This window comes from Sander lucioperca, chromosome 8 (genome assembly GCF_008315115.2).
Source record: "Sander lucioperca isolate FBNREF2018 chromosome 8, SLUC_FBN_1.2, whole genome shotgun sequence".
Classification (NCBI taxonomy): domain Eukaryota; kingdom Metazoa; phylum Chordata; class Actinopteri; order Perciformes; family Percidae; genus Sander; species Sander lucioperca.
In genome coordinates this window covers 37,036,505-37,049,959 of record NC_050180.1, presented here as the reverse complement: position 1 = coordinate 37,049,959, position 13,455 = coordinate 37,036,505, and the positions used below count along the sequence as shown (strand labels likewise).

General features: G+C 39.3%; 1 protein-coding gene across 2 annotated transcripts in view; it reads left to right on the top strand.

Moving 5' to 3' along the window:
• Positions 1–13,455, top strand: part of klf7b (Kruppel-like factor 7b) — a 70,054-nt gene that overhangs the window by 15,833 nt on the left and 40,766 nt on the right. The window lies entirely within an intron of this gene.

Below are 13,455 nucleotides of genomic sequence, written 5' to 3'. Positions count from 1 at the left end.
TACAGAACAATACAGAATCCAACAAACAGTATTACTGAAACAGGCCAAACAGAGCTAAACACAGTCATTTACCATATAACACTTTCAATTCTTTCAAATGATGTGAGAGTTTCCTGCTTTCTTAATTCAGTTTCCTTCTGAAGAATATTTCAAGTGGCCAGAGCAGAAAACTAAAACGTATACTAATATATGTCTTGGTTGGTATGGTTCTGTTCAGGATGTCTGAGCTTCTTGATGTCACAACAGTTGACACATCTTAAATTATTCAGTGTGATTAAGATGGTTTGGAGCTCATTGGTGCATTTAGTCTGTTAATTCTGTGATTTTATTTAGCGTTTCCTCATATAAGATTTGGAAGAACAGTTTTAGCTCATGTGGATCCTAAACCACATGATGAAACAAACAGACTAATTTTCTGAAAGTGTAACATTGTATTGATAATTAGAATATACAGTATCAGTGATAATCCTGATATGATTTGGCTCTCTTTGTCAAGTTTACATTAGTCTATTACAGACAATGACATGAATATATTTAAACGAATTTAACATAAAGGAAGGGATCAGCTGGGGTTGGGTCTTAATGGATTGGCCGTGTGTGTGTGTGTGTGTGTGTGTGTGTGTGTGTGTGTGTGTGTGTGTGTGTGTGTGTGTGTGTGTGTGTTAAAGGAGGGGTGATGTGAGGGATGAGGTCATCATGTAGTGTGAGCATGCGTGACTCTTTGTGTGTGTATGTGTGTGAAACAAAGGCAGTTGGGACTGTGTGTATAAGTGATGACTTCACTCATTATGCATTTATTTATGATCATTGTTAAACCTCAAGGTATGTGTGTGTGTGTGTGTGTGTGTGTGTGTGTGTGTGTGTGTGTGTGTGTGTGTGTGTGTGTCACCTTAAAGGGAAAAGACTGAAAAGAGAATTTCATTTTCAGATCTATTGCAGTGATTCTGGACAGTAAAAAAAAAAAAAAAAAAAAAAAACTGTCTTTTCCATCAGAGCACCACAACTTCACCTCAGTATCTTAAAGGGACAGTCCAAGATTTTGGTAAATCCTCTTTTTTTTACCCACTCTGTGTGTCCTGTATAGAGATAAAGGACAGCCCACGACATGTTTAGCCTAGTTTATCGAAGCACATGGAAACTGGTAACCTACCATCAATAAAATACACCGTCCAGTAACTGCAGTATATCGCCATGTGGCCAACAGAGACAACATCTACTTAAAGTTGAGGTTTATTGGGTAAAATGTCATCAACATACTGTTAATTGGAATGTTGTTACGTTGTATCCATGGCAAAAGCAATAAGCAACACCGAACTAAGTGGTTGTTGTGTGCACATAAGTAGGCCACGAATTGTGTTGTTTTATATCTCCGGTCTGCATGTTGTCTGAGCAACTTTAACACAAAATACGCTCCTGAAAGAAAACTGCGTCAGATGTTTGTATAGTACGATACAAAACATGTTGCAGGTTCAGGTTTTCTGAACAGCTTTATCAGTATTGTTTCATATAGCAAAGCTGTCATTGTAACACCTCAGATTGTAAAACATTATTATCAAGAGCAATGCAACACAAATAATTAAATTGGAATATTACATTGTTAATCTTTTAGTGTCAATGACGTACGTTTGTTGTGCATTTTATCAACATGCAACTGTGTGAAAGGTGAGTGGAAAGTCTGTTTTCCTCTGTTGTTAAGCATCTAGCAGCAGCATGTGTTTACCAGGTGATGTGTAATGAAGCCCTGCACTGAGTCAGGACACAGATTTGTGCACAGATGTGCTTTGCGGAGTTAGAATAAGTCACAGTTTTGCATAAAATGGTAACATCTGCACAAACTGAAGTAGGAATACGTGTGTTTTGGCTTCTAGGTTTTGTTGTTGTTCGTTGCCTCCAGAAATGTCTCTGTGACACTTGGTGGCTCATGGTGAAATGTAGCACTGTGTTTAAAATTCATTGATTCTGATTTCCAGCTGAGCTGTAAACCCAGACTTTACTTGGCTCAAGTGTTGATTTAAAGCTACTCTCTCTGCTTGTCTTTGGTCTATAAACCGCATCATCGGCTGGTCAGCGGTGTTGTTGACTCTCTGCCTCTGATACACATCAGCAGGTCCTCTGCACACTCGCCTTGTTAGCTCTGCTTTTTTGTAAGTGGAAGAGAAGCTTTAGCAAGCAATAACAGCGAGAAATACTTTTGGAAACCCTCTGTGCATGCTGGAAAATAAGGTTTTTATTGGTCCTTGGCTAGGGAAGAGGTTCTGCTCAGAACCATAATGATACAAAGAACCCTCCCACAACAGCATAGTGGATCTATTTGGGATCAGTGATAGAGCACAGTACAGGACCAAAAATGTTTCATTTTCTTTCCTTTATCGAAATCACCTGCACCTAATTGGAAGTATGCCTTTGTACCGTCTGAAGCACTGCAGTGCATGCTGAGATACTGAGACCCTCCTGAAATTCGAAAACAGTCTTTCGTCGCTCTGACTGCGGCCCTTGTTGATGAACAACAGTTAAAAATTAAACAGTGGTTGCGCACAACAATATATATATTTTTCCCATCTTGCTTGGAAACATAATTTTAATATTTCCTCATGTGCTTCTCAGTAAGTGACAGTTTGGAAATCAGCTATAATAGAAAAATCAAGATGAACGCTAGATAAATTACATGTCATTGTTCCATCACTGGGAATGCCATGTAGCCTACATTTGAAAATAGTGACAGTAAACAGCAAACTACAGTGTTTGAGTGCAACTCCCACAAAGATGAGAGCACAGCTGTATGCACAAATCAATGGTTGTGCACATGAGTCTGCAGGGGAGATGGTACATGGACAGGTGCAGGCATGCTAAAATCATAAATTGTGTTTTTGCGACTTTACGCCCGCCTGACATTGAAGTGAATTCTCCTGAACTGTCGCTAAGATGTTTACCTGCCCTTGTATTGGTATTTTTTTTAAACATTCGACTGATGAATAACATTATTACAAAAGTTCACTTGGACTTCTTCCTGTTCTGTAGAATAACCTTATCAGGGCTGCATGCTGAGGAGAGTCATGTTGAAACGGTTCTTTACAACATCAGAGATATTTTTTCTTTAGTGTGAAATTCAAGTCATGATGTTACATGTTCTGACAGAGACAGTACACATAGCACTCTGAGCGCGCCTGCACACACACATACACACACACACACATACACACACACACACACACATACACACGCACACACGCACTCACGCACACACACGAATGTGTGTGTGTGTGTGTGTGTGTGTGTGTGTGTGTGTGTGTGTGTGTGTGTGTGTGTGTGTGTTTCTCTCTGCCCTCTCTCATCCCATCTCTCGTCACGTCTTTGTCTCAGAGTTGTTTACTGTGCCGGCTGCTTTTCTTTGGCCCTCTCATCGCTCTGAGCGATGAAGATTAGCTTGGCACATGGGACACACACACGCACACGCACACGCACGCACGCACGCACGCACACACACACACACACACACACACACACACACACACACACACACACACACACACACACACACACACATACAATCCAGCGTCTTATTACAAGCTGTTAACCCCCGTTTATAAGTGCAGCCTTTGAATCAGCTCAGTGAAAGGGAGTGTAATCCCTGCCGGACGATTTAATGGTAATCTCCACATCCTGATTAGATTACACACAAACACACACATGTTGTCTGCAACACTTCTAAAGGACTGAATTGAAACCAAATTTGACTGAAATGAAAAAGTCCCTTTTTCTCTTTTTACCCACCCCCCTGTATTTTAGTTATTTACCTCTCTCTGTGTTTCTGGGTTATTAAGAGTTTTGGGTGTATCTTTTTCTTCTTCATGATCACACGCTGTCAGGATGGTCGACAAAGATTAACATTGATGATGTCTTTTTATAGCATTTGTGCCTTCATGTTTTGGTAACTGACAGTACAGAGTAAACAGCATCAATGCCTTTACATATCTGACATATTCAGCTTTATTTTTAGAATTATTTTAGCTCAATCTAAAATTCACCCACATCCATTTTTGAACTATATCTGCAGCTTTACCCTGAATACCTCTTACAACTCTTTCTCTTTAGGCTGCATTCAGACTGACAATAGCCCTGCGTCCAAGAAATAAAATAATAAAATGCACCTCCTCAATGTGTTGGCACAGTGGTGGCCCCAGGAGGGCTCCTGCAAAAGAAGAGTTTTTACCACAACACACAGCTTTGATTGACCAAAGCTGTGTGTTGTGGTAAAACTCTTCTTTGTGCAAGCCCACAATCCTGGTAGATAAGATAGATAATAAGTGAACGTCTTAATTCTACAATTAACGTTAGCAATTGTCAAGATGGAGGACAGAATAATTGATATAAATATAAATTAGTTTTTGCGTCTTCAAACTCATGAATCTATATCTTAAACTAGACTTTTAGGATTGTTTTAGCTGTAGAAACCTGTACTCAACATCAACCTTTTGAGAGTTTTGTCTTTTTAGTGCGGTCCAATTTTTGGTTTGATCGCAACCTTATACTCAGATGGCTTTTATTCTTTAATATATATGTACTAGTACTTTAGTTTTTTTTAGGTTCTTCCTGTTCATTTATGCAATGTACAAAGCTGCCAAACGCACACTCATGCCACAAAAAAGTGGAAAGTTTCACTTCTACTACTTAAAAACATGAATTGCTGAAATCATTCCAATGCCAACATCCAAAATGTTAATTGTTCGGTCAAGTCTGTGGTTAAAAATAAACAGATGTGTTATTATTATTCTAATGTATTTATCTGCTGTGTTTGTTAAATTTAATCTACTCCATCTGTTCTCGATAAAATATATGACCACGAGTCACATTTTTGTGCTGTGACCTCCACACATGGATCTCCTGACTCCAGTGAGCAGTAGGGAGTCTGTTGTTAGCACACTAACTGCTGACACACACACACACACACACACACACACACACACACACACACACAATACCCAGGCCAGCGATCATTAAATGAATGTATTCTTCAGACTGCAGGCTGTCAGCAATATACCAGGAATACATCAGGGGGTAAAAGTCAGCATGTGTGCTGTAGTATGCAGCCTGTCACACACACACACACACACACACACACACACACACACACACACACACACCAAACACAGCACCATGGTGCTGACATCATATATAAACACCATCATCATGCACAACATCATTTAACAGCTTGTGGTATCTGTTTGCATTCAGACTAATGTGTGGATGATAAACTCAAGCTTGTTGTTCAGAGTAGCAGCCATTTAAACTAAACGATTGTCACCAACAATAACCTCATTTAACGGAATGAGAAATGGGCGATGAGCGACACCAAATAACTGCTCGCCAGGAAGTTGGAGGTGCAACAGGAAGTTGGAGGTGCAACTATAAAACAAGGATTTAGAATATGTTGGTTTTTCTACTTAGTGAGGGGTGTCTATATACGTCATTAGCTACAGGTTAGAAATCCTCTTTGTAAATGTAGTCTGTTATAAATGTGCTCTGGTGCATTGGATGAGCAACATTCTCTAACTCTGAAAGGTGCTGTGAATATTCATGGTCCTCAGATGACAATCAATGGTGATTTGGCAACCTCCTAACCTTTCATCTAGTGCCAGCAAATTCCTGCTTAACTTTAATAAAACTTTATTTGAAACAGGCTTATATTAGAGACAGGCCTTTTTTTAAAATATAAGTTCCCCTGTTTTATAAGTACACTTTATTATATTTTAGGAAGAAACCCTTTTATATTCTGATCTGTTCCCCTTTAATTTTCATTTAATCCCCCCCCCCACTCCCCCCCCCCTTCTGACCTTTTCTAGCATCCAGCCATAATTTCTTTTAGTGCTGGCTATTATTTAAGACATTATTGGAATACCAGATATTATGTGAGTAGTTCTATTAGTAGTAGTAGCTGTTCTGAAGCCTTTCATGGGAACGGAAAATAGATCAATTAGACATTCTGCCCCTTAATACAGTAAAAACACCCTAAATTGAGAATTCTTTGAAATCCGGTGTTTCACATTGGTTCATTTACATCTCCGTAGTTTTTTAAAGCAGTTCCTCCTGCTTGTGGAAAGAGCATAAGTGGAGCACTAGTGACATGAATAGCTTATGTACCTGAACCTGGCATTCACAAAGTCAGCAACTCTGGGAGCAGCAGGGTGGGACGCTCATAGAATTAGGGTTACACTGTAAGGCTTTGGTTAATGTAGCACTGGGTCTGTCCTCTGAAAGCATCTGCCGGCCTCAGGTGGCATGCTTTCACTTTTTTTCCGTGACACCAACACAACATAAAAAAATGTCCGTGAACTCGGTCACGCAATGCAGACCGCCCTGCAGGACCCTCCACAGGGGGGCAGAATGCTAAAGGCCATGCTCAACACAGCTTGACTGACCTTAAACATGCTTTTACTTACTGACACACACACACACACACACACACACACACACACACACACACACACACACACACACACACACACACACACACACACACAGTTATAGATGGGTTGTCATATTGTCACGCTGTAGAAAATGCAACCGTAATATCAGCATTTTCTGGATTCAAAGGAATCAAAGCAGTGCTACCTGCTGACAGCAGCTGATACTGAAGTAAAACTCACCTCACTCCACAAAGCACAAGTATAAAAGTAATCAAATGTGAATTTGCATTCTTATCATGATTGGACCAGCTGCCATGCACACACAGCGGTATGTCTTTCATGCACCTAAATAAAGCCAGAACCCCCCTGTGGATTTGGATGGAAGATATAAAGTGTGAGTGTGAAGAGTATGTGTTTGTGTGCACATACATTCACATGCATGCTATCTCCTCTCTGGCTAGTAGCTAGAATTGCAGTCTCATATCTCAGCATTAACTTAATGTTCTACTTCAGTGGGTTCATTGGGTTCAGTGCAGTGTTGTTCACAGTACTGCTGGTGGATATGTAAATGATCTCTGTAGGACATTTTCTTAATGTTTGAAATGAAATTTGTTTATTTGATGTACACACAGTATGTACTACAATAATGATAATTTCCTTTGGAAATATTATTACCATATACATATAGCTGCATTAAGTTTTATTCTCTGAGCTTTTACTTTTTATATCTAAAGAGGTTTCATGAGGCAAATTTGTGAGTCATTCAGCAATGCTTTATGAAGTTAAAATGCTAGCCTTAATACATTTGATACAGTATACATACAACTCTATTTCAACACTTCATTGAAACAATATGTCCTTTACATTGAACAGAAGTGTTTTGTCTGCAATGTTCATCACATGAAAATACTGTAAAATACTGTAAAATGTGCAGCATTTTATGCAGTTTCCCCCAAAATTCACTCTGATATGTTTTGAAAAAATCTAGGATTGTCTTGTGGGACATAGAACATAGTGGATTCAAACAAATCTTGTAGTGTGTACACTAAGAACAACAGTGTCTTTTTTTTTTTTTTTCAAATGTAAATCTGTTAATGTCAGTTCTGACTGCAGGTCATTTTAATGATTTGGATAGTGACCAGGATTCCCCATTACTATAGACTGGTTATGTAGATTAAAGTGAAAAATCTCAGTCCTGTGTTTAACACTGCTCCGTCCAGCTGTTTTTATTACTGTAAAGATATCGAGTCCCTTAGTGGGCAACTTTTATCTATCCATCCTGTCTGTCTGTGGATGAATGGACGTATTGATTTCTATGACATTTAAAACCAGCAGATGATTATGAATGAAGCTTTAGGTTTTTATAATTATACTATCAAACTAATGAAAACTGTGCAAAGTAGCCCGGCCACTACAAGTAAAATATGACTGGTTTCCGTTTTGCGCCTCAACAATATTCAAGACATTTCCCAAAGCGATATTGTTGAACCTGTTAGCAAACGGTGGAGCAGCGCGAATAGATCCATATCAAAGCAGAGCCAGAGGGCAAATTTCAGACCTGGTCCCAGAGTGTCTCGGCCCTGACAGACAGGGGAGGGGACAAATGAGACAGTGTCAATATTGAAGCAGGCTAATGGGCTAATGAATGTGGAGAGTTCTGCCTAATGTTCCCAACAGAGATCCTAGCAAAACCATTAAAGCTCTTTTATATGACTAGACAGGCACAATGCAGTAACTCGATTTATGGGGTGCTTTCATGGTCAATTAGGAAGGGAGAGAGAGGAGAGAGGTGTGTGTGTGTGTGTGTGTGTGTGTGTGTGTGTGTGTGTGTGTGTGTGTGTGTGTGTGTGTGTGTGTGTGTGTGTGTTATGAGCTTTAGACAGAGTTACGGCTGTTTTTGTCAATATTGTCCTGAGGTCCTTTTGATTGTGTCCTTCTGATCAGCATGTGCACAGACTGAACAATTTAACAATAAAAAATGCTGTCAATCAAACCTCATCATATCGGTCAAATACGAGGAGGACATACGCGACTGACTGGATATGTCAAGTAAAAGAGTAATATTGGTTCAAACAGTCACCTGGGTATCCTCCAGACCTCAGTATGTCAGACTGAATAATAAAGTTTGACATTATTTTTATGAAAGCAGAAGCTCCCTATGGAACCATCTCACCACCTTCTTGATTAACTTTTACACAGCTGACTGCAGCTGTCCTTTCATCTTAAAAACTGTCCAGATTACTCTGCCCCTGAGGGTCTTATATCAAATGGCAAAAGATCAGACCTGCAGAGATGAAGTTGGCCACTTCAATCGCAACGCATGCAAAGGATTTCATTATTGACCGAAAAGGAAATATCTGAGTGTTCCTGTTGACACGAAAAACTAGTCAAATAAATGTTCAAACTGTGTTTGGAAAGGTTGTCATGGTTACTATTTGATATAACTTGTTAACTATAACCGGGTGTTTGATAATCTTTGTTGTTTAGTCTTGTTTCATCGGACCCTGGTTAATTTTCCCCCTTGATACGATTCGTTTGGGCAGAGCTGAAGACAGCAGTGAAACTCAAGAGTGGACCAAAACAGCTGCTCCAAGACCCTTTAGAGGATGTGTTCTTGGTTTGTTCACAAATTAATTCTGGAGTGATTCGCTTGGGGTGGAAACGTGATCCGACCTCGCTCTGACCCAACTGCAAGTTATTCTTTGCAAGTTTGACCTGAAACGGCTCCCACAGCCAGGTTAATGATGCATAGATGAGCAAAATCCAGCAGCTAGCTGAAGAATGAATCATAGTCTGACCTGGACCACGTTGGGCAGATAGGATCTTGGTCAGGACCATCTTCCTGTGTTTATGTTGTTCCTCCCGCCCCAGACTCATCCACTGATTCAGACCAGAACAAACAAACAATATTAAGAAAAGCCCTTAAGCTTTTGAGTTTAGTCCCTGGCCACACATACAAAATGGTACAGCAAAACTCATTCTCACACTCAAATAGGTGATGCTGGAAGCTTGTGTGACTAATGGTCATTTGGTTGCTAACCGGACATTAATACAGTTTATTAAAAGGAATGTATTCACTGCTGTCTGAAGCCTGACTCCAGACCATGCCGCATCTCTTTTGTTGAGCAGGGCATGGCAGGGTTATATAAAATTGGAAGTTGAGATGCAGCTAACATAACATCTTTAATAATTTCTGACTCTGGTTTTCCATCCCCTCAAAGGTCAATGCAGTTGAACTCCATGAGAAAGCTCAAATTGACTTTTTCTCCGCCGGCAAATCCACCAATCACAATTGAAAAGAATGACTTTCCATCACAAAGTTTGCTTTTATACATTAACGTTGGTGTCATGGAGGCTTTGTGTCATGGCCTCTCAGGGTAGCAGCATTTCAGACAGATTGGTTCTATAATTGGCATGACTCCTGATCTAATATAAATTGTTTTGGAGAAAGAGGAACAAGAAGGGAGGGATGAAACCAGCATAAATAGGCACTTGGTCTGGGAAAAGAAAAGAAAACGTGTTTATTGACTGATTAGATGACCAGATGTTCCACAGAACGCTTCAGCAAGTCCTCTCTACCCTTATATCAGTTGGGACACCTGTGAATGGATTGTAATGTTAGATGTGTTTTTATATTTGGATCTGAGGTGTTTTATGGGCAACGACATCACATGTATTGTATATTTTTTGCTTTTGTTTAGTTGTATTACTGAAGATCGGCATATCAATCTATCCATCCATCCATCCATCCATCCATTCACCTATGATATTTACAGTCGCTCTTTGCATTATGCCAACAACTTGCAGACCGACTTATGATTTGCAAGACCAAAATCACAAAATCTTAAATAGTTAAGAATGCATTTGTTTTTATTCTAGCAAGCTGATAATGGCCAGAAACACTGTCAATATCAATATCAGTCATGACAAACCACCCAAATGACCCTGAAATTCGTTAAATCTTCAGTAGAGGTGCACTCAAGATAGAACAAAACAAGACATATTCTCTAAATCTTACATATGCTGCTCTCTGTTTCACACACAGAAACACTCCACCTCTCCGTTGCATTACTGTAGTTTCCCCTCAGAGAGTTGTTGCGGCAGGCAGAGTCTGTCTAGGATATTTTTAGTTTGCAGAAAAAAACGAATCAGGTAGTAGGACAGTTCCCCTCCTCTATTTCTTGGTTTGAATGAAATGTTTCAGTGGTTAGAGCATCAGTTCAATGTGCAGCCTGAATGACTCAGTGAACCCTGGGGTGTAAATCATATTATAGATCTGTCATTTCATGCTAGGCAGGTAGCATACAGCCTATTTGTACTATAGCTCCAGTATTTGTTACTGTTAGAAGCAGCATTGTTTTGTTGGTCTAAAAGCTGCACAGAAATGCTTGGTGTGTTGATTCTCAGTGGCAATAGCAGCACTGGCAATAATTTCACATATCCTGGAGTCATTTGATTTTACGTTGATAGGAAAAATGTTGTTTAATGCATCGTTAATGTACCAAACCTTGAAGCAGCGGCACAATTGTTAAACTCTTTTTTCAAAAGCCAGCAAATAAGTCTCTTTTTAAGACATATTTCTAGTTGACATTATGAATAACATTGAGTTGAAAATTGAATTAAATTATTTACATGTATGTTTTACTGTTACATAAATTATGAAAACAAAGTATTTACAATATGAAACTGCAAGTTGTTGTGGCTGAAAATATGAACAGACCTCCCCCAAGAGGCACATACTAACAAGCATATTTCTGCTAGCTGTGTGTTAATGATGTGTGCGCCATCTGAAGGAAACATTTCATTTATTTATAAGATAACATTTTGAGTCAAGTGTTTAAATGTTTTTGTTAAAAGGCTAAAATGTGAATTATGGTTGACTGCTTAATCAGAGCAGGCCATGTAATCCGAATCACCAGCGGATACACAAATGTTCTTTTTATTTTTGTTTACATTGCGAGATAGGGCACGTTTCCTGGCTCACCTGATCTGTTTCCTTTGCTCTTCATTGTCGTAGAAGTACTGGAAACCGCTATCAACGTGTCGTTTAAATGCTCTGAGCAATATAATACAACACATCTTCTTTGTAGCGTCCCTGTTGTTTCCACATTATGACTTGAAGTTAAACACACCGAAGTCGGAAGAATGACTCCCAACTTGGGAAATGGTACCATCCAAGGAGCATGTGAATGCAATTGGCCTTGGCGGAGTTCTGAGTCCAGTTTACTCGCTTGATATGTGGTGCAGGTTGGCATATGTAGAACTGGTCTGACGGAACAGATTCCCCTTGTGGAGAATCCATAGCCTGCAAAATGTGAATGAGTGAGTTTGTGAATAAGAGGCCAGTTCCACGAGATGCGTTTCATTCAAGCTGAACATCATCATGTAGTTTATGTTCTTGTCATTCTTTGTCCTCTATCAGGAACTACATGAAGCTTTTAACAAACCACTTGGCAGAAGTGTCTCTTTACCTCTCACATTTACCCTTATTTAAGTTTCGAAAGCAACATTTTTTCTAAAGTCAAGTGTTTAACATTCACTTTCAGTCTGTGGCTCTCAAACTGTGGTGTGAATGAAAGTGAACAAAAGCACTCAGAGTGGAAACCACTGGGTGCTTCAAGTAGCTCAGATACACTTTGGCTGACAGAAACGGTATTTACATTTGAAAAAACAATGACGAGATTTATTCAAACTCTTTATTTTCAAATTAAATAAGGCCGAGCTTTAATGATCCCTTTGGGGAAATAGAATTACTGCTGAAGAATACTGAAAGGAGATACAGCAAAAACAATAGATCATAAATAAGAATGTAGGGGATTCATTATATCACATTAAACTATTTAAACACAAGAACACTAACACACAAATCGATATCTTTCATTACAGCAACAGTGTTTGCACAATAACAGTAGTAACATCAGCAGAACGTATGTGGGAAAAGACAAAAGAAAAGGAAATGTGTCTAAATGAAAATAATACAGTTCTCGCGAGCAAAGGTTTGATTTTAATAAAAAAAGAGGAGGTCATTGCTACAAGAAAAATAAACAGAAACATTAGTTTTATAGTATGAGGGCAGGGTATTATTTGAAAAAAAAAATGTGTATAGGCTACTGGAAACGATACTGATACACGTACATGTATGCACTGTCTGTAATGTAATGTGTGACCAGCAAGCCCATAATTTTTTCCAGGCTGGACAAATGCCTCATGGTGGAGGATAGGCTGTCCGACATGACAAATGACCTGCAGACACAGACAGAGAGAGAGAGAGAGAGAGAGAGAGAGTAGCTTCATTAACAGAAAGCACAACAGACAGAGGAACAGATGATTCTGCCACAGATTTCAATCCCTCCATCTCGGCCAATTAATGAAATAGCTAGGACACACACACACACACACACACACACACACAAACACACAGAGGGACAAAGAGGGAGAGAATGGCCATAAGCCTGGTTAAGCAGTATTAAATTATTCCTCAAATTAAAAGGCCGTACCTGCCTTGTCCTTTAAGAGCTCTCTCTGTGTGTGTATGCATGCGTGTGCGTGCAAGTGAGTGATTAAGCTGTTAATTAATTTTATGTCCTTGTATTTAATAACCATGGACAGTAAAGAGTGTGTGTGTGTGTGTGTGTGTGTGTGTGTGTGTGAGAGAGAGAGAGAGAGTGCGGATGAGTGATTGTGTTCTGGATAATGTCTCTGTTGTAACAGCTTTGTCTAAAGAGAAAAGAGAAAGGAAGAGCAAATGAGTAAGAATCCACACACACGGATGGATGATGTTTCCTGAGCTCGTCTCACAGAAAAGATTATTATTGACTTAAGGCGAAATCGTATAGCGAATGTTGAATGAACATATTGTTTTACAAAATTCTTTCCTCCATTTAATGCAAATCATCTAAGCTAACAAAATATGTGTGACGTGTGTTACATGTGAGGAGGGTCTTTGATGTAATGGATAACAGATGAGCACAGTTCTTTGCGCTGAACATTGGATTGGTTATTTTATATATGATTTTTTTTTTTTTACCTTTTTTAAATTGTGATAAATATT